The following is a 16,964-nucleotide window of genomic DNA, read 5'->3' as shown; positions in this document are numbered from 1 at the left end:
ATCGGCTGCAGTTGAGATGAGCACTGGTGGGTGCAACTGGACTGGCTGCAGTTGAAGAGAGCACTGGCAGGTGCAGCAGGCTTGGCTGCAGTTGAGGAGAGCTGTTGTGAGTTCATTTTCCCCTTCACCTTTGATGTCTGATGAACTCCCTCTGCTGGTGAAGGGAGGTAGTGAAATTGATTTGGATGGGAAGAACCTGTCATCTGAACAGGTGGAGTGTGATTGGACATCCGGAATCTCTGAGTGGATATAAGGCAGCCGCCGCCCTGCAGGGTTGCTGGTGATCCTTTCTGCTCTGAGCTCTTGCATCCAGTTTAGTTCCTGTCTCCTAAAAGCTACATTTTTGCCCTGCTATTATTCCATGAGATTTTGTCTGGTTTACTTAGTGTTTGTGTTCAGCCAGCCCTTGCTGTAACTGGCTGAATTCCATTTTTGTCTCTGATCAGTTGATCTCTTTGCTCTGTTTTCAGAATATACCTGAGTGCTGATATAGTGATTTTGAAGTCTAGCGACTTCAGGGCCTTTTTTCCTGTCAGACTGTTGGGACATTTTTGGTAGGGTTTTTGAGGATTGCAGCCAGCATCTTTTCTGTCCTTTCCTATCTAGTTAGTTGGGCCCCATCATTTGCTCAGCCTGTCTTTCTGTCTGTGTTTGTGTTTTCATCTGTTTTTCACCAACAATACATGTTGGGGGCTGTCTATTGCTTTGGAGTCTGCTCTGGGGCAGTTTAGATTTCCCCTTTCTTTCTTTAGGTTTATTTAGTTCTCCGGCTGTGACGAGGGGTCTAGGACCACCGTAGGAACCCCCCACGGCTACTGTTAGCTGTGGTGAATAGGATCAGGGGTCTGCAATCCGCTAGTTACCAACCTCTCCGGTTTTCTGGACGTAGCTTGTATTTTTGTTTTCTCCTCCTCCGGTGACTCATTCATAACAGAATCACCAGCCATACCGCAGATTCTACGGTAATAGCAGGAGAGAATTGTAGGAGGGAGAAAAAAAAAAAAGAGTGTCAGAATTTTTTTTTTTTGTGTATATTTTTTCCTCTATTTCTCTGAGGCCGTAGGGGTAATTTTTTCTTAATGGAGATTAAGCAATTGTCTGATCGTGTGGAGCAGCTCACTGCTGAAGTGCGGGGAATTTAAGCCTATTTCATGGTATGCAAATGCCAGAGTCTTAGTTCCTCCCAGTGTGGAAGAGAAGCCTTGCTTCCCACAGGAATGGATTGATGTTTGTTGCCTGGAGCAGGAGAGAGTGAGGGGATCTGCCTGTAATTGCCAAAAACTACATCTTTCCTGAGCCCTTAGAATGTGGAAGCCCAGGATGCCTGGAAGCAGTGTGGGAGGGCTAGTGGTGATTTGGAACTCATCATAGCTTAAAAAAGCTCTGCCTTGGAAGTGAGAAGGCCTTAGTCACCTCAGTTCCTTCAACTTTGCTCAGTGGTAATATCGTAGCCCATGAGGTTTAACCAAGGTGTCATTATTGCTAAATGAAATCTTTTCCCAATACCCTGCCGTGTTAACTTGAAATACAGTCAGCTTTGGCAATTTTTGTTGGTCTCTCAGGAGACTTAGTCTATGGTATGCAAATGACAGTCTTAGCTCCTGCCAGTGTGGAAGAAAAGCCTTGCTTCTCACAGCAATGGATTGATGTTTGTTTTCTGGAGCAGAAGGAGAGAGTGAGGCAATCTGCCTGTAATTGCCAAAAATTGTTTTTCCTGAGCCCTTAGCATGTGGAAGCACAGGATGCCTGGAAGCAGCGTGGGAGGGCTAGTGGTGATTTGGAACTCAACATGGCTTAAACAAGTTCTGCCTTGGAAGTGGGAAGCCCTTGATCACCTCAGTTGGTTCATCTTTGCGCAGTGGCAATATCGTAGCCCAATGAGGTTTAACTGAGGCGTGATTATTGGTAATTGAAAACTTTTCCCTGTACCCTGCCATGATGACTTGAAATACAGTCAGCTTTGGCAATTTTTGTTGGTCTCTCAGGAGACTTAATCCATTGTATGCAAATGACTGTCTTAGCTCCTCCCAGTGTGGAAGAGAAGCCTTGCTTCCCAAAGCAATGGGTTGGTGTTTGTTGCCTGGAGCAGAAGAAGAGAGTGAGGCGATCTACCTGTAATTGCCAAAAATTACATCTTAACTGAGCCCTTAGAATGTGGAAGCCCAGGATGCCTGGAAGCAGTGTGGGAGGGCTAGTGAGGATTTGGAACTCACCATTGCTTAAACAAGCACTGCTTTGGAAGCAGGAAGGCCTTGGTCACAACAGTTCTTTCAACTTTGCGCAGTGGCAATATCGTAGCCCATGAGATTTAAACGAGGCGTGATTATTGCTAATTGAAAACATTTCCCAATACCCCACCATGATGACTTGAAATACAGTCAGCTTTGGCAATTTTTTGTTGGTCTCTCAGGAGACTTAATCCATTGTATGCAAATGACAGAGTCTTAGCTCCTCCCAGCGTGGAAGAAAATCCTTGCTTCCTACAGCAATGGATGGATGTTTGTTGCCTGGAGCTGAAGGGGAGAGTGAGGCGATCTGCCTGTAATTGCCAAAAATTACATATTAACTGAGCCCTTAGAATGTGGAAGCCCAGGATGCCTGGAAGCAGCGTGGGAGGGATAGTGGGGATTTGGAACTCACCATAGCTTAAATAAGCTCTACCTTGGAAGCGGGAAGGCCTTGGTCACAACAGTTGTTTCAACTTTACACCGTGGCAATATCGTAGCCTATGAGGATTAACCTAGGTGTGATTATTAGAGTTGAGCGAAACGGGTCGAAAAATTTCAAAAGTCGCAGATTTTTGGCAGCGTCGGGTGTCATGAAATGAAACCGACCCTAGGATGAGGTCGGCCAAGAGGTCGGTGACTTACGCGCCAAAGTCGCGTTTCAAAAGTTTGTTTTGCGCTCTTTTTCAGCCAATCAGGATCCACGGACACTGTGGGCAACGTGATGACATAGGCACGGGTCACCACCATCTTTCAGAAGGTCATGCAAGTGATTGGCTTGCTTTGGTGGGCATCACAGGGGGTATAAAAGGGCGTGCACGCCGACCACCATCTTACTTCTGCCGATCTTAGCATAGGGAGAGGTTGATGCTGATTCTGTAGGGAGAGTGTTAGGCAGGGAAGAAGAAAAAAAAACTGCTTCTGCTGCTAGCGATTGTGCCTGTACAACACACCAGTCACTGTGTGTGCAGTGCAAGGGGAGGCTATATTGTGGTGTATGAGTGGTGTTGGTTGTTGGGCTGCCTTCTAAGGCTTCCTGACAGCTGCATTGCTGTTCACCCACTGCTCTGCAAACTGCTTTTTTTAAAAGCAATCCCAATTTTTTTTTTTGTCCTGCTGAGGTACTGAGCGTGCATTTTTTCACACCATACAGCGGTGTACGCTCCTCACACAGTACCGTGTAAGGGCTGTTATCACAGCCACAGTGAAGCTATCTGTGTCACTCTGTGAGAATAAGTCGAGGACATGGTCCGTTCTTACAGACCTGCACTCTAGGGAGATTCCTACTCTGCCCAATTCTACATACACCTTGTAGTTTGTGATATACTAGCCAATTTCTGCCTGTGACATAGCGCTGTGATATTCAGTGGGCCTCACACAATCCAAAAGTGTCCAGTGTCCACAAGTGTCTGCAGAAATTCAAAATCTCCCTTATCCTCTAGTCACTTTGGTCACAGCTGTGCCATGGAGCCTGTGACATAGCGCTCAGATATTCAGTGGGTCTCACACAATCCAAGTGTCCAGTGTCTGCAGAAATTCAAAATCTCACTTATCCTCTAGTCACTTTGGTCACAGCTGTGCCATCGAGCCTGTGACATAGCGCTCAGATATTCAGTGGGCCTCACACAATCCAAAAGTGTCCAGTGTCCACAAGTGTCTGCAGAAATTCAAAATCTCCCTTATCCTCTAGTCACTTTGGTCACAGCTGTGCCATCGAGCCTGTGACATAGCGCTCAGATATTCAGTGGGCCTCACACAATCCAAAAGTGTCCAGTGTCCACAAGTGTCTGCAGAAATTCAAAATTTCCCTTATCCTCTACTCACTTTGGTCACAGCTGTGCCATCGAGCCTGTGACATAGCGCTCAGATATTCAGTGGGCCTCACACAATCCAAAAGTGTCCAGTGTCTGCAGAAATTCAAAATCTCACTTATCCTCTAGTCACTTTGGTCACAGCTGTGCCATCGAGCCTGTGACATAGCGCTCAGATATTCAGTGGGCCTCACACAATCCAGAAGTGTCCAGTGTCCACAAGTGTCTGCAGAAATTCAAAATCTCACTTATCCTCTAGTCACTTTGGTCACAGCTGTGCCATCGAGCCTGTGACATAGCGCTCAGATATTCAGTGGGCCTCACACAATCCAAAAGTGTCCAGTGTCCACTAGTGTGAGCAGAAATTCAAAATCTCACTTATCCTCTAGTCACTTTGGTCACAGCTGTGCCATCGAGCCTGTGACATAGCGCTCAGATATTCAGTGGGCCTCACACAATCCAAAAGTGTCCAGTGTCCACAAGTGTCTGCAGAAATTCAAAATTTCACTTATCCTCTAGTCACTTTGGTCACAGCTGTGCCATCGAGCCTGTGACATAGCGCTCAGATATTCAGTGGGCCTCACACAATCCAAAAGTGTCCAGTGTCCACAAGTGTCTGCAGAAATTCAAAATCTCACTTATACTCTAGTCACTTTGGTCACAGCTGTGCCATCGAGCCTGTGACATAGCGCTCATATATTCAGTGGGCCTCACACAATCCAAAAGTGTCCAGTGTCCACTAGTGTGAGCAGAAATTCAAAATCTCACTTATCCTCTAGTCACTTTGGTCACAGCTGTGCCATCGAGCCTGTGACATAGCACTCAGATATTCAGTGGGCCTCACACAATCCAAAAGTGTCCAGTGTCCACAAGTGTCTGCAGAAATTCAAAATCTCACTTATCCTCTAGTCACTTTGGTCACAGCTGTGCCATCGAGCCTGTGACATAGCGCTAAGATATTCAGTGGGCCTCACACAATCCAAAAGTGTCCAGTGTCCACAAGTGTCTGCAGAAATTCAAAATCTCACTTATCCTCTAGTCACTTTGGTCACAGCTGTGCCATCGAGCCTGTGACATAGCGCTCAGATATTCAGTGGGCCTCACACAATCCAAAAGTGTCCAGTATCCACTATTGTGAGCAGAAATTCAAAATCTCCCCTGTCCTATAGACACCTTGTACCTTGTTTTACATTACTATATAGTTTGTTGGATTTTGTCTACATTTCTACCAAAAATGAGGAAGGCTGGTGGAAGAGACCGTGGAATTGGGCGGGGGTTGGCAGCTGGTAACGATGGTGTTGGTGGTGGATCTGATGGTAGTGGCAAGAGCAAAATAGGACCGAATGCAGGAGGTGTTGAGCCTGCGTCATCGTCTGGCTCCATAAGGCTTCGAAGGCTTAGTTTTCTAGAAGTTGGCAAACCGCTTTTAAAGCCAGAGCATCAGGAAAAAGTTTTGTCTTACATTGCTGACTCAGCCTCCAGCTCTATCGCCTCCTCTTCTTCAGTTGTAAAAAGTAAAAGCACTGAGTCGTCATTGGAGGCTCATGTTCATGAACCACACCTTTCCTTGTGTCCTTCACCCCAATCAAGATTGAAGGATGACGCAGGCCATACTACTGATTACTCCATGGAGCTGTTTTCACATACCATGCCTGGATTATCAAGTCAAATGGTGAATTACCCAGGCCAAGATGAATCTGACATGGAGTGCACTGATGCACAGCCGCTGATGGATGATTCTGCTGGTACATTCACTCAGAGCACTACATTGTCCTCGCAGTGTACAGAGCCAGATTCTGACCCTGATGAGACTCAGGTGCCCCTTCCCGCACACTATACCACCATACACGGTGACACAGAGGAAGGTGCACATGACAATAAAGAGGAGGTGATGGATGACCCAGTTGTTGACCCAGATTGGCATCCATTGGGGGAAGAGGGTGCTGCTTCCAATAGCTCAGATGAGGAGCATCCACAGCAGACATCGACATCGCAACAGCTGTTATCTGGCAGGCCCGGAGCACTCCAAAGACAGGTTCCAAAAATCAAAAGAGTTGCTGGACAGCTTGTCCAGAGGGTCAAAAGATCACAGCGTGCTAGGCCGCAAAATGTCTGCCAAAGTAGGAAGAGTGCAGTGTGGCACTTTTTTGAACAAAATCCTCATAATCAGGCCAAGGTTATCTGTAAGAAGTGCGCAAAGACCTTTAGCCGAGGGAAAAATCTGAAAAATTTGAATACCAGTTGCATGCTTAGACATTTAAACACCATGCACTTGCAAGCGTGGACACAACACCAAACCTCAAGTGCCACATGTGCAACTGATCACAACGAAGGTAGTCAGCAACGCTATATTGTTTCCCCCACTGTAAGCCCACCGGTTAGCACAGCAGCAATTGTTGAGGTGTCGTTGCTAGGCCACAGCAGTCAGGGAATCCCACTGTTATATCAACGAAAGACTGATTCTAGGCCATCAGAAAGAACACCAACTCCATCACCATCATCAACCCTCTCTCAGTCCGCCCTGTCCACCGCTACTTCCGCCATATGCAGCTCTCAAGTCCAGCTCACCCTCCCAGACACTATGAGTAGGTCAAGCAAGTACTCAGTCTCTCATCCGCGTACACTGGGTTTGAACGCCCTCATTGCCAAACTAATCTCTTTTGAGATGATGTCCTTTCGGTTGGTGGAAAGCGCAGCTTTCCGCAAACTCATGGCCTATGCAGTACCACGCTATGACCTACCCAGTCGCCACTTCTTCTCTCGCAAAGCCATCCCAGCCCTCCACCATTATGTGAAAGACCGCATTGTCCATGCACTCAAGCAGTCAGTGAGCGGAAAGGTGCACCTCACAACTGATGCATTGTCCAGTCGGCATGGCCAGGGCCGTTACGTGTCCATCACTGCGCACTGGGTTAATGTGGTGGATGCAGGGTCCACAGGGGACAGCGGTGGTGGGACAGTGCTGCCTAGCCCACGGTATAGGAAACAGTTGGCTGTAGGCGTTCCACCCTCCTCCTCCTCCTCCAGAAGCGAAAGGTCGTCCACAGAGCGCAGTTGTACGAGCACTCCATCTGCAGCTGCCACTGTTGCACACGAGGTGTCCCCCTATCGAGCAGCTAGTGGAAAGTGTCAGCAGGCTGTGTTGCAGATGATGTGTTTGGGCGACAGACACACCGCCGAGGTGCTGGCCGAGTACTTGAAGCGACAAACTGAGTCATGGCTGGGCAGTGTACATCTTGAGGCAGGCAAGGTAGTTAGTGATAATGGCCGTAATTTTGTGGCAGCCATAGCCCTTTCAAAACTCAGCCACATACCTTGCTTGGCTCACACCTTGAACCTGGTGGTGCAGTGCTTCCTCAAAAATTATCCGGAGTTAACAGCCCTGCTCCAGAAGGTGCGAAGACTGTGCGCGCACATCCGCCGGTCGCCTGTACACTCCGTTCGTATGCAGAAGCTGCAGCGATTGCTCCACCTTCCCAACCACCGCCTCATTATCGACATTGCAACAAGGTGGAACTCCACCCAGCACATGGTGGAGCGGCTGTGCGAGCAGAGGCAGGCCATAATGCATTTGTGGGAGGATACACGGCCAGGCACTTTGAGAGCAGACATGGAGTTGACAGGTGTGCAGTGGTCGAAGCTGAAAGACCTCTGTAAAGTCCTTCAGTGTTTTGAGGAATGCACACGGCTGGTAAGCGCAGACGACGCCATCCTAAGCATGAGCATCCCACTTATGCGTCTGCTCATGCAAACTTTGACGCACCTTAAGGAGCAGTCTTCTGCAGCCAATGTTGATGAGGAGGAAGAGGAGGAGGGAATCCTTGATGACATTCAGCCATTGTCTGCTCAGGGACCTATCCTGGACGAGGTGGAGGAAGAAGAGGAGGAGGAGGAGGAGGATGATGGGGATGATTACTTAGGGGAGGAGGATGCATCTCGTGGGGCAAGTGAAAATGTTGGCGTGGCAAGGTCTGGTACAGGGTTTGTGCGTGACTGGAGGGATGTGGATTTGCCAGAAAGTGCTCCTCCAACCAGCACTCGCAGTGCATCACTGACACCGGGAACATTGGCCCACATGTCAGATTATGCCTTGCGGATCCTAAAAAGGGACCCCCGCATTGCCAAAATGATGAACGATGACGACTGCTGGTTGGCCAGCATCCTGAATCCACGCTATAAAGGCAAATTACAAAACATCATGCCACAGGAGAACCTTGACCTAATATTGGCTAATAAACAAGCAACTCTGGTAAATCGGTTGCTTGAGGCATTCCCAGCACACAGCAGCGGTGATGGTTCTCACACGAGCCGTACGGGCCGGGGGCAGCTTGGCAGAGGTGTTCATGGTGCACACAGCAGAAGTGGCGTTGGAGACAGGGGTTTCATGACAATGTTGTGGACTGATTTTTCAAGTACCGCTCACACAACTGGTAATACTGCATCGATGGAAAGTGACAGGAGACAGCAGTTGTCAACTATGGTTACAAACTACTTTTCCTCCCATATCGATGTTCTCCCACACAAGTCATTCCCCTTTGACTATTGGGCCGCTAAACTGGACACCTGGCCTGAATTGGAACAATATGCCTTACAGGAGCTCGCTTGCCCAGCTGCAAGTGTGCTATCGGAAAGAGTCTTCAGTGCAGCTGGATCAATCCTGACAGAAAAAAGGACCCATCTGTCAACCCAAAATGTGGATGATCTAACCTTCATTAAAATGAACCACGCATGGGTTTTCAAGGATTTTGTCCCACCTTCCCCTGATGACACATAGGGTGACAGAAAAATGGCTTGCTTTGGTCCACCTCTTCCTGGGACTTGACCTATTTCACCTTTTGCATCAGCTGAATGTCCAACATCAACATATGCCACTTTCTAAAACTCCCTAACTGTGCTGCCTCCCCCCCCATGGCCGGGGTCACCACCTAGCGCACGACACCGTGCGAGTGCCGTTGCCCTGGACAGGTGGGTAGGCCGACTCTTGGGCGCGGGCACTGGCACAGGGTCCCTCATAGTGCAATCAAGTGTCTCTGACGGTGGTGGTGCACACCCGCCGTCAGACACACCGCCGTACTATGAGGGGCCCAGTGCCAGTACCGACACCCATGAGTGGGCCCCCTTGCTTGGGCAGGGCCCCAGCATTTGCAATCTTTACCTCTCCCTGCTCCTCCGCTGTGTAGTCTGGGCCGTCAAATCCATACTGTGCCTGACACCGTTTGAGCCTGCCTCCTGATGTATAGACATTTATTTTGAATGTGTACGCTATCCATACATGTTATCTGGGGATACGGTACCCTTTCTAACCTTTGTGCAATCACGTGCAATCCATACTGGGCCTAACACCGTCTGAGCCTGACTCCTGATGTATAGACATATATTTTGAATGTGTACGCTATCCATACATGTTATCTGGGGATACGGTACCCTTTCTAACCTTTGTGCAATCACGTGCAATCCATACTGGGCCTAACACCGTCTGAGCCTGCCTCCTGATGTATAGACATATATTTTGAATGTGTACGCTATCCATACATGTTATCTGGGGATACGGTACCCTTTCTAACCTTTGTGCAATCACGTGCAATCCATACTGGGCCTAACACCGTCTGAGCCTGCCTCCTGATGTATAGACATATATTTTGAATGTGTACGCTATCCATACATGTTATCTGGGGATACGGTACCCTTTCTAACCTTTGTGCAATCACGTGCAATCCATACTGGGCCTAACACCGTGTGAGCCTACCTCCTGATGTATAGACATATATTTTGAATGTGTACGCTATCCATACATGTTATCTGGGGATACGGTACCCTTTCTAACCTTTGTGCAATCACGTGCAATCCATACTGGGCCTAACACCGTCTGAGCCTGCCTCCTGATGTATAGACATATATTTTGAATGTGTACGCTATCCATACATGTTATCTGGGGATACGGTACCCTTTCTAACCTTTGTGCAATCACGTGCAATCCATACTGGGCCTAACACCGTCTGAGTCTGTTTCCTGATGTATAGACATATATTTTGAATGTGTACGCTATCCATACATGTTATCTGGGGATACGGTACCCTTTCTCACCTTTGTGCAATCACGTGCAATCCATACTGGGCCTAACACCATCTGAGCCTGCCTCCTGATGTATAGACATATATTTTGAATGTGTACGCTATCCATACATGTTATCCGGGGATACGGTACCCTTTCTCACCTTTGTGCAATCACGTGTAATCCATACTGGGCGTGAGAATGGCTGGCGAGCTGTTAAGCAAGCTACAGCACCTGTGGTTTGCACACGTAAGTTTTTCATTTTTTCAGGAATGACGGTTAGGCCTAATTCCGGAACTGCGGTTGACCTGCACTTACTGGGAAATCATTGTTCGCGGGTAATAATTGTAATCAGTGATCCCCGTCACTAACGTTGTTCAGCGGGTTATCTGCACCTGTAAGCGACAAACGCTGGCCTTTTCAGTGTAGTGCACATGCAGCCACGGACATGTAAGGGCATGACACACCAGTTACTGGCCAATCTCATGTGCCAGAGCCTCACGTGTCCCTCTAGTAAGCCGGACTCGGACCGCGGGGCATGACGGAGTCTCGTTCATTAACGGAATTAAGATTGCAATGTGTGCATCTGTTCTGTAGCTGGCATGGTTGAGGTTTCCTAGGTGGAGTCGAATTTAACCGTAGGCTCCACTCCTGGTGGTGCCCTTCTGGACATTCCTTTAAGGTTCAGCTTTGCAACCATACTGCCCACGTAAAACAAACACTTTGCCTTCATGAACGCTGTTTGGAGGGTCATGACTCGTGGGAATAACGCCGCCCAATCAGTTAACCTGCTAGAGAGATCGTTCGTTGCTCCCAAGCATGACATCACACTCCCTAGGAAGAAGGTAATACCACTGTGGCGACCGTACTCCTGGGTGCGACACAAGTGCACTGATGCCCAGCCACTGCTCGATGAATCTGCTGGTACATTGACCCAGACCACTACATTCCCCTCGCACGCTACACGGCCTGAATCTGACCCTGATGAAACTCAGGTTACCCTTCCCATATACAGTTCCATCTTACACGGTGACAAAGAGGAAGCTGCAGATGAAAGTGCAGGTTCGGCCCACCCGCCATCAGACACACCACCGTACTATCAGTGGCCCTGTGCCAGTGCCGTCGCCAACGAGTGGGCCCCCCCTGCTTGCTCAGGATCACAGCACTTGCAAAGTTGAAATACTGTGCAGTGAGATGGAAGATGGGGACGACGAGGATTCCAGACAAGTACAGGGATTCCCTAGCGAGGAGACTTATTTGATTGTTTTCAATGTTGGGACAGCAATTTTTGGGGAGCACTATGCTCTGGAGAATGATAGATGGGGCCCACCATACACTGGAACATTCCAAAGGTGGACATCAGACACTGGAGCAGCATTTACAGGGCCCATTATACACTAGAGCATTAGAAATGGGGCCCATTATGTTTGGAGCATTATTTGGGCCCATAAGACAGTGGAGCTTCATCCATGGGGACCAACATATACTGTAGCATTATGTGGAGCTCATCATATACTGTTTCAAACATTATATGGGACCAATGATTCTGTATGGAGAAATAGATGGGCCTCGTCATGAGATGTAAAAAGTGAAGTATTTTTCATTGTACTATACCGCTATTTCTCTGCCGTATCGGAGCATGATGAGTTGTGGTATGTGTTAAAGGGGCGCTCTTTCGCCCAGGGCACATGAAAACCTGGAGCCAGCCCTCCCCCCCACAGACTGTAGCCAAATAACCCCCATTTTTCAGTGCGTAACTTGTATTATGAAGTTAATTAAGGTTGACAAGCTTAAGTAAGAAGAATTGATGCTTTTGGCATTCAAATGGGCACTGTTGGTGTGTTTCCTGTCCTCCTCTCACTGCCGACTTTTATTCCCCATTGACTTACATTGGGTTTCGTGTTTCGGGACGACCCCAACTTTTCCCTATAATCAGACGATCTTGCTCGACCCGACTTTTGGAAAAGTCGGGTTTCACGAAACGAAACGCGACCCTAAAAAACCAAAAGTCGCTCAACTCTAGTGATTATTGCTAATTGAAAACTTTTCCCAATACCCCGCCATGATGACTTGAAATACAGTCAGCTTTGGCAATTTTTGTTGGTCTTTAAGGAGACTTAATCCATGGTATGCAAATGACAGTCTTAGCTCCTCCCAGTGTGGAAGAGAAACCTTTCTTCTGACAGTAATGGGTTGATGTTTGTTTCCTGGAGCAGAAGAAGAGAGTGAGGCGATCTGCCTGTAATTGCCAAAAATTACGTCTTTCCTCGGCCCTTAAAATGTGGATGCCCAGGATGCCTGGAATCAGCATGGGAGGGCTAGTGGTGATTTGGAACTCAACATGGCTTAAACAAGCTCTGCCTTGGAAGCGGGAAGGCCTTGGTCACCATAGTTCCTTCAAATTTGCGCAGTGGCAATATCATAGCCCATGAGATTTAAACGAGGCGTGATTATTGCTAATTGAAAACATGTCCCAATACCACGCCATGATGAATTGAAATACAGTCAGCTTTGGCAATTTTTGTTGGTCTCTCAGGAGACTTAATCCATGGTATGCAAATGAAAGTCTTTGCTCCTCCCAGTGTGGAAGAGAAGCCTTGCTTCTGACAGCAATGGGTTGATGTTTGTTTCCTGGAGCAGAAGAAGAGAGTGAGGCAATCTGCCTGTAATTGCCAAAAATTACGTCTTAAGTGAGCCCTTAGAATGTGGAAGCCCAGGATGCCTGGAAGCAGCTTGGGAGCGCTAGTGGGGATTTGGAACTCACCATAGCATAAATAAGCTCTGCCTTGGAAGCGGGAAGGCCTTGCTCACCTCAGGTCCTTCTACTTTGCGCAGTGGCAATATCGTAGCTCATGAGGATTAACCGAGGCGTGATTATTGCTAATTGAAAACTTTTCCCAATACACCGCCATGATGACTTGAAATATAGTCTGCTTTGGCAATTTTTTGCTGGTCTCTCAGAAGACTTAATCCATGGTATGCAAATGACAGTCTTAGCTCCTTCCAGCGTGGAAGAGAAGCCTTGCTTCCCGCAGCAATGGATTGATGTTTGTTTCCTGGAGCAGAAAGAGAGAGTGAGGCGATCTGCCTGCCAAAAGTTATGTCTTTCCTGAACCCTTACCATGTGGAAGCCCAGGATGCCTGGAAGCAGCTTGGGAGGTCTAGTGGTGATTTGAAACTCACCATGCATTAAGCAACCTCTGCCTTGGAAGCGGGAAGGCCTTGTTCATAACAATTCTTTCAACTTTGCGCAGTGGCAATATCGTAGCCCATGAGGTTTAACCAAGGCGTGATTATTGCTAATTGAAAACTTTTCCCAATACCCCGCCATGATGACTTGAAATACAGTCAGCTTTGGCAATTTTTGCTGGTCTCTCAGGAGACTTAATCCATTGTATGCAAATGACAGTCTTAGCTCCTCCCAGTGTGGAAGAGAAGTTTTGCTTCCCACATCAATGGATTGATGTTTGTTGCCTGTAGCATAAGAAGAGAGTGAGGCGATCTGCCTGTAATTGCCAAAAATTATGTCTTTCGTGGGCCCTTAGAATGTGGAAGCCCAGGATGCCTGGAAGCAGTGTGGGAGGGCTAGTGGGGATTTGGAACTCACCATAGCTTAAACAAGCTCTGCCTTGGAAGCAGGAAGGCCTTGGTCACAACAGTTCTTTCAACTTTATTAAGTGGCAATATTGTAGCCCATGAGGTTTAACTGAGGCGTGATTATTGCTAATTGAAAACTTTTCCCAATACCCTGCAATGATGACTTGAAATACAGTCAGCTTTGGCAATTTTTGTTGGTCTCTCAGGAGACTTAATCCATGGTATGCAAATGAAAGTCTTAGCTTCTCCCAGTGTGTAAGAGAAGCCTTGCTTCCCACAGCAATGGATTGATGCTTGTTGCCTGGAGCAGAAGGAGACAGTGATCTGCCTGTAATTGCAAAAAATTATGTCTTTCCGGACCCCTTAGCATGTGGAAGCCCAGGATGCCTGGAAGCAGCTTGGGAGGTCTTGTGGTGATTTGGAGCTCACCATGGATTAAACAAGCTCTGCCTTGGAAGCGGGAAGGCCTTGGTCACTTCAGGTCCTTCAACTTTGCGCAGTGGCAATATCGTAGCCCATGAGGATTAACCGAGGTGTGATTATTGTTAATTGAAAACTTTTCCCAATACCCCGCCATGATGACTTGAAATACAGTCAGCTTTGGGAATTTTTGCTGGTCTCTCAGGAGACTTAATCCATGGTATGCAAATGACAGTCTTAGTTCCTCCCAGTGTGGAAGAGAATCCTTGCTTCCCACAGCAATGGGTTGGTGTTTGTTGCCTGTAGCAGAAGAAGAGAGTGAGGCGATCTGCCTGTATTTGCCAAAAATTATGTTTTTCCTGGGCCCTTAGAATGTGGAAGCCCAGGAAACAGTGTGGGAGGGCTAGTGGGGATTTGGAACTCACCATAGCTTAAACAAGCTCTGCCTTGAAAGCAGGAAGGCCTTGGTCACACCAGTTATTTCAACTTTGCGCAGTGTCGATATCGTAGTCCATGAGGTTTAACTGAGGCGTGATTATTGCTAATTGAAAACTTTTCCCAATACCCCGCCATGATGATTTGAAATACAGTCAGCTTTGGCAATTTTTGTTGGTCTCTCAGGAGACTTAATCCATGGTATGCAAATTAAAGTCTTAGCTCCTCCCAGGGTGGAAGAGAAGCCTTGCTTCCCACAGCAATGGATTGATGCTTGTTGCCTGGAGCAGAAGGAGACAGTGATCTGCCTGTAATTGCCAAAATTTATATTTTTCCTGGGCCCTTAGAATGTGGAAGCCCAGGATGCCTGGAAGCAGCGTGGGAGGTCTACTGGTGATTTGGAATTCACCATGGATTAAACAAGCTCTGCCATGGAAGTGGCAAGGCCTTGGTCACCTCAGGTCCTTCAACTTTGTGCAGTGGCAATATTGTAGCCCATGAGGATTAACCGAGGTGTGATTATTGCTATTTGAAAACTTTTCCCAATACCCAGCCATGATGACTTGAAATACAGTCAGCTTCGGCAATTTTTGATGGTCTCTCAGGAGACTTAATCCATGGTATGCAAATGACAGTCTTAGCTACTCCCAGTGTGGAAGAGAAGCTTTGGTTCCCACAGCAATGGATTGATGTTTGTTGCCTGTAGCAGAAGAAGAGAGTAAGGCGATCTGCCTGTAATTGCCAAAAATTACATCTTTCCTGGGCCCTTAGAATGTGGAAGCCCAGGATGCGTGGAAGCAGCGTGGGAGGGCTAGTGGGGATTTGAAACTCACCATGGATTAAACAAGCTCTGCCTTGGAAGCGGGAAGGCCTTGGTCACCTCAGGTCCTTCAACTTTCCGCAGTGGCAATATCGTAGCCCATGATGATTAACCGAGGCGTGATTATTGCTAATTGAAAACTTTTCCCAATACCCTGGCATGATGACTTTAAATACAGTCAGCTTTGGCAATTTTTTTTGGTCTCTCAGGAAACTTAATCCATTGTATGCAAATGACAGAGTCTTAGCTCCTCCCAGTGTGGAAGAGAAGCCTTGCTTCTGACAGCAATGGGTTGATGTTTGTTTCCTGGAGGAGAAGAAGAGAATGAGGTGATCTGCCTGTAATTGCCAAAAATTATGTCTTAACTTAGCCCTTAGAATGTGGAAGCCCAGGATGCCTGGAAGCAGCGTGGGAGGGCTAGTGGGGATTTGGAACTCACCATAGCTTAAACAAGCTCTGCCTTGGAAGCGGGAAGGCCTTGCTCACAACAGTTCTTTCAACTTTGCACTGTGGCAATATCGTAGCCTATGAGGTTTAACCGAGGCGTGATTATTGCTAATTGAAAACTTTTCCCAATACTGCGCCATGATGACTTGAAATACAGTCAGCTTTGGCAATTTTTGTTGGTCTCTCAGGAGACTTAATCCATTGTATGCAAATGACAGTCTTAGCTTTTCCCAGTGTGGAAGAGAAGCTTTGGTTCCCACAGCAATGGATTGATGTTTGTTGCCTGTACCAGAAGAAGAGAGTGAGGCGATCAGCCTGTAATTGCCAAAAATTACATCTTTCTTGGGCCCTTAGAATGTGGAAGCCCAGCATGTGTGGAAGCAGCGTGGGAGAGCTAGTGGGGATTTGGAACTCACCATAGCTTAAATAAGCTCTGCCTTGGAAGCTGGAAGGCTTTGGTCACCTCAGGTTCTTCAACTTTGCGCACTGGCAATATCGTAGCTCATGAGGATTAACCGAGGCGTGATTATTGCTGATTGAAAACTTTTCCCAATACACCGCCATGATGACTTGAAATACAGTCAGCTTTGGCAATTTTTGCTGGTCTCTCAGGAGACTTAATCCATGGTATGCAAATGACATTCTTAGCTCCTCTCAGCGTGGAAGAGAAGCCTTGCTTCCCACAGCAATGGATTGATGTTTGTTGCCTGGAGCAGAAGGAGAGAGAGAGGCGATCTGCCTGTAATTGCCAAAAATTATGTCTTTCCTGAGCCCTTAGCATGTGGAATCCCAGGATGCCTGGAAGCAGCTTGGGAGGTCTAGTGGTGATTTGAAACTCACCATGGATTAAACAAGCTCTGCCTTGGAAGCGGGAAGGCCTTGGTCACCTCAGGTCCTTCAACTTTGCGCAGTGGCAATATCGTAGCCCATGAGGATTAACAGAGGCGTGATTATTGCTAATTGAAAACATTTCCCAATACCCAGCCATGATGACTTGAAATACAGTCAGCTTTGGCAATTTTTGCTGGTCTCTCAGGAGACTTAATCCATGGTATGCAAATGACAGTCTTAGTTTCTCCCAGTGTGGAAGAGAAGCCTTGCTTCCCACAGCAATGGATTGATGTTTGTTGCCTGTAGCAGAAAAAGAGAGTGAGGCGA

At 47.5% G+C, this 16,964-nt stretch overlaps 14 non-coding genes and 1 pseudogene across 14 annotated transcripts; all 15 read left to right on the top strand.

Moving 5' to 3' along the window:
* The first annotated feature begins 1,425 nt into the window (after positions 1–1,425).
* LOC141062726 (U4 spliceosomal RNA) lies at positions 1,426–1,566 on the top strand. The gene has a single exon (XR_012224466.1). It is a non-coding gene; the product is annotated as a U4 spliceosomal RNA (small nuclear RNA).
* Positions 1,567–1,847: 281 nt separating this feature from the next.
* Positions 1,848–1,989, top strand: LOC141062433 (U4 spliceosomal RNA). Its single transcript, XR_012224201.1, has one exon. It is a non-coding gene; the product is annotated as a U4 spliceosomal RNA (small nuclear RNA).
* Positions 1,990–2,272: 283 nt separating this feature from the next.
* On the top strand, positions 2,273–2,414 carry LOC141062535 (U4 spliceosomal RNA). The gene has a single exon (XR_012224293.1). It is a non-coding gene; the product is annotated as a U4 spliceosomal RNA (small nuclear RNA).
* Positions 2,415–12,114: 9,700 nt separating this feature from the next.
* On the top strand, positions 12,115–12,203 carry LOC141062777 (U4 spliceosomal RNA; annotated as a pseudogene).
* Positions 12,204–12,486: 283 nt separating this feature from the next.
* On the top strand, positions 12,487–12,627 carry LOC141062501 (U4 spliceosomal RNA). The gene has a single exon (XR_012224262.1). It is a non-coding gene; the product is annotated as a U4 spliceosomal RNA (small nuclear RNA).
* Positions 12,628–12,910: 283 nt separating this feature from the next.
* On the top strand, positions 12,911–13,053 carry LOC141062493 (U4 spliceosomal RNA). Its single transcript, XR_012224255.1, has one exon. It is a non-coding gene; the product is annotated as a U4 spliceosomal RNA (small nuclear RNA).
* Positions 13,054–13,329: 276 nt separating this feature from the next.
* Positions 13,330–13,470, top strand: LOC141061134 (U4 spliceosomal RNA). Its single transcript, XR_012223025.1, has one exon. It is a non-coding gene; the product is annotated as a U4 spliceosomal RNA (small nuclear RNA).
* A 283-nt stretch (positions 13,471–13,753) lies between these two features.
* LOC141062562 (U4 spliceosomal RNA) lies at positions 13,754–13,894 on the top strand. The gene has a single exon (XR_012224317.1). It is a non-coding gene; the product is annotated as a U4 spliceosomal RNA (small nuclear RNA).
* Positions 13,895–14,172: 278 nt separating this feature from the next.
* LOC141062220 (U4 spliceosomal RNA) lies at positions 14,173–14,313 on the top strand. Its single transcript, XR_012224008.1, has one exon. It is a non-coding gene; the product is annotated as a U4 spliceosomal RNA (small nuclear RNA).
* A 275-nt stretch (positions 14,314–14,588) lies between these two features.
* LOC141062058 (U4 spliceosomal RNA) lies at positions 14,589–14,729 on the top strand. The gene has a single exon (XR_012223861.1). It is a non-coding gene; the product is annotated as a U4 spliceosomal RNA (small nuclear RNA).
* A 278-nt stretch (positions 14,730–15,007) lies between these two features.
* On the top strand, positions 15,008–15,148 carry LOC141062028 (U4 spliceosomal RNA). Its single transcript, XR_012223834.1, has one exon. It is a non-coding gene; the product is annotated as a U4 spliceosomal RNA (small nuclear RNA).
* A 283-nt stretch (positions 15,149–15,431) lies between these two features.
* Positions 15,432–15,572, top strand: LOC141062691 (U4 spliceosomal RNA). The gene has a single exon (XR_012224434.1). It is a non-coding gene; the product is annotated as a U4 spliceosomal RNA (small nuclear RNA).
* Positions 15,573–15,857: 285 nt separating this feature from the next.
* On the top strand, positions 15,858–15,998 carry LOC141061309 (U4 spliceosomal RNA). The gene has a single exon (XR_012223182.1). It is a non-coding gene; the product is annotated as a U4 spliceosomal RNA (small nuclear RNA).
* A 283-nt stretch (positions 15,999–16,281) lies between these two features.
* Positions 16,282–16,422, top strand: LOC141061712 (U4 spliceosomal RNA). Its single transcript, XR_012223547.1, has one exon. It is a non-coding gene; the product is annotated as a U4 spliceosomal RNA (small nuclear RNA).
* A 283-nt stretch (positions 16,423–16,705) lies between these two features.
* On the top strand, positions 16,706–16,846 carry LOC141062184 (U4 spliceosomal RNA). The gene has a single exon (XR_012223976.1). It is a non-coding gene; the product is annotated as a U4 spliceosomal RNA (small nuclear RNA).
* Positions 16,847–16,964: the final 118 nt, after the last annotated feature.

The sequence above is a fragment of the Dendrobates tinctorius genome, unplaced genomic scaffold, assembly GCF_039654945.1.
Source record: "Dendrobates tinctorius isolate UK_male_01 unplaced genomic scaffold, ASM3965494v1 ptg000245l, whole genome shotgun sequence".
NCBI lineage: Eukaryota > Metazoa > Chordata > Amphibia > Anura > Dendrobatidae > Dendrobates > Dendrobates tinctorius.
Note: the sequence above shows the minus strand (reverse complement) of the source record. Positions and strands in the feature narration are given on the sequence as shown.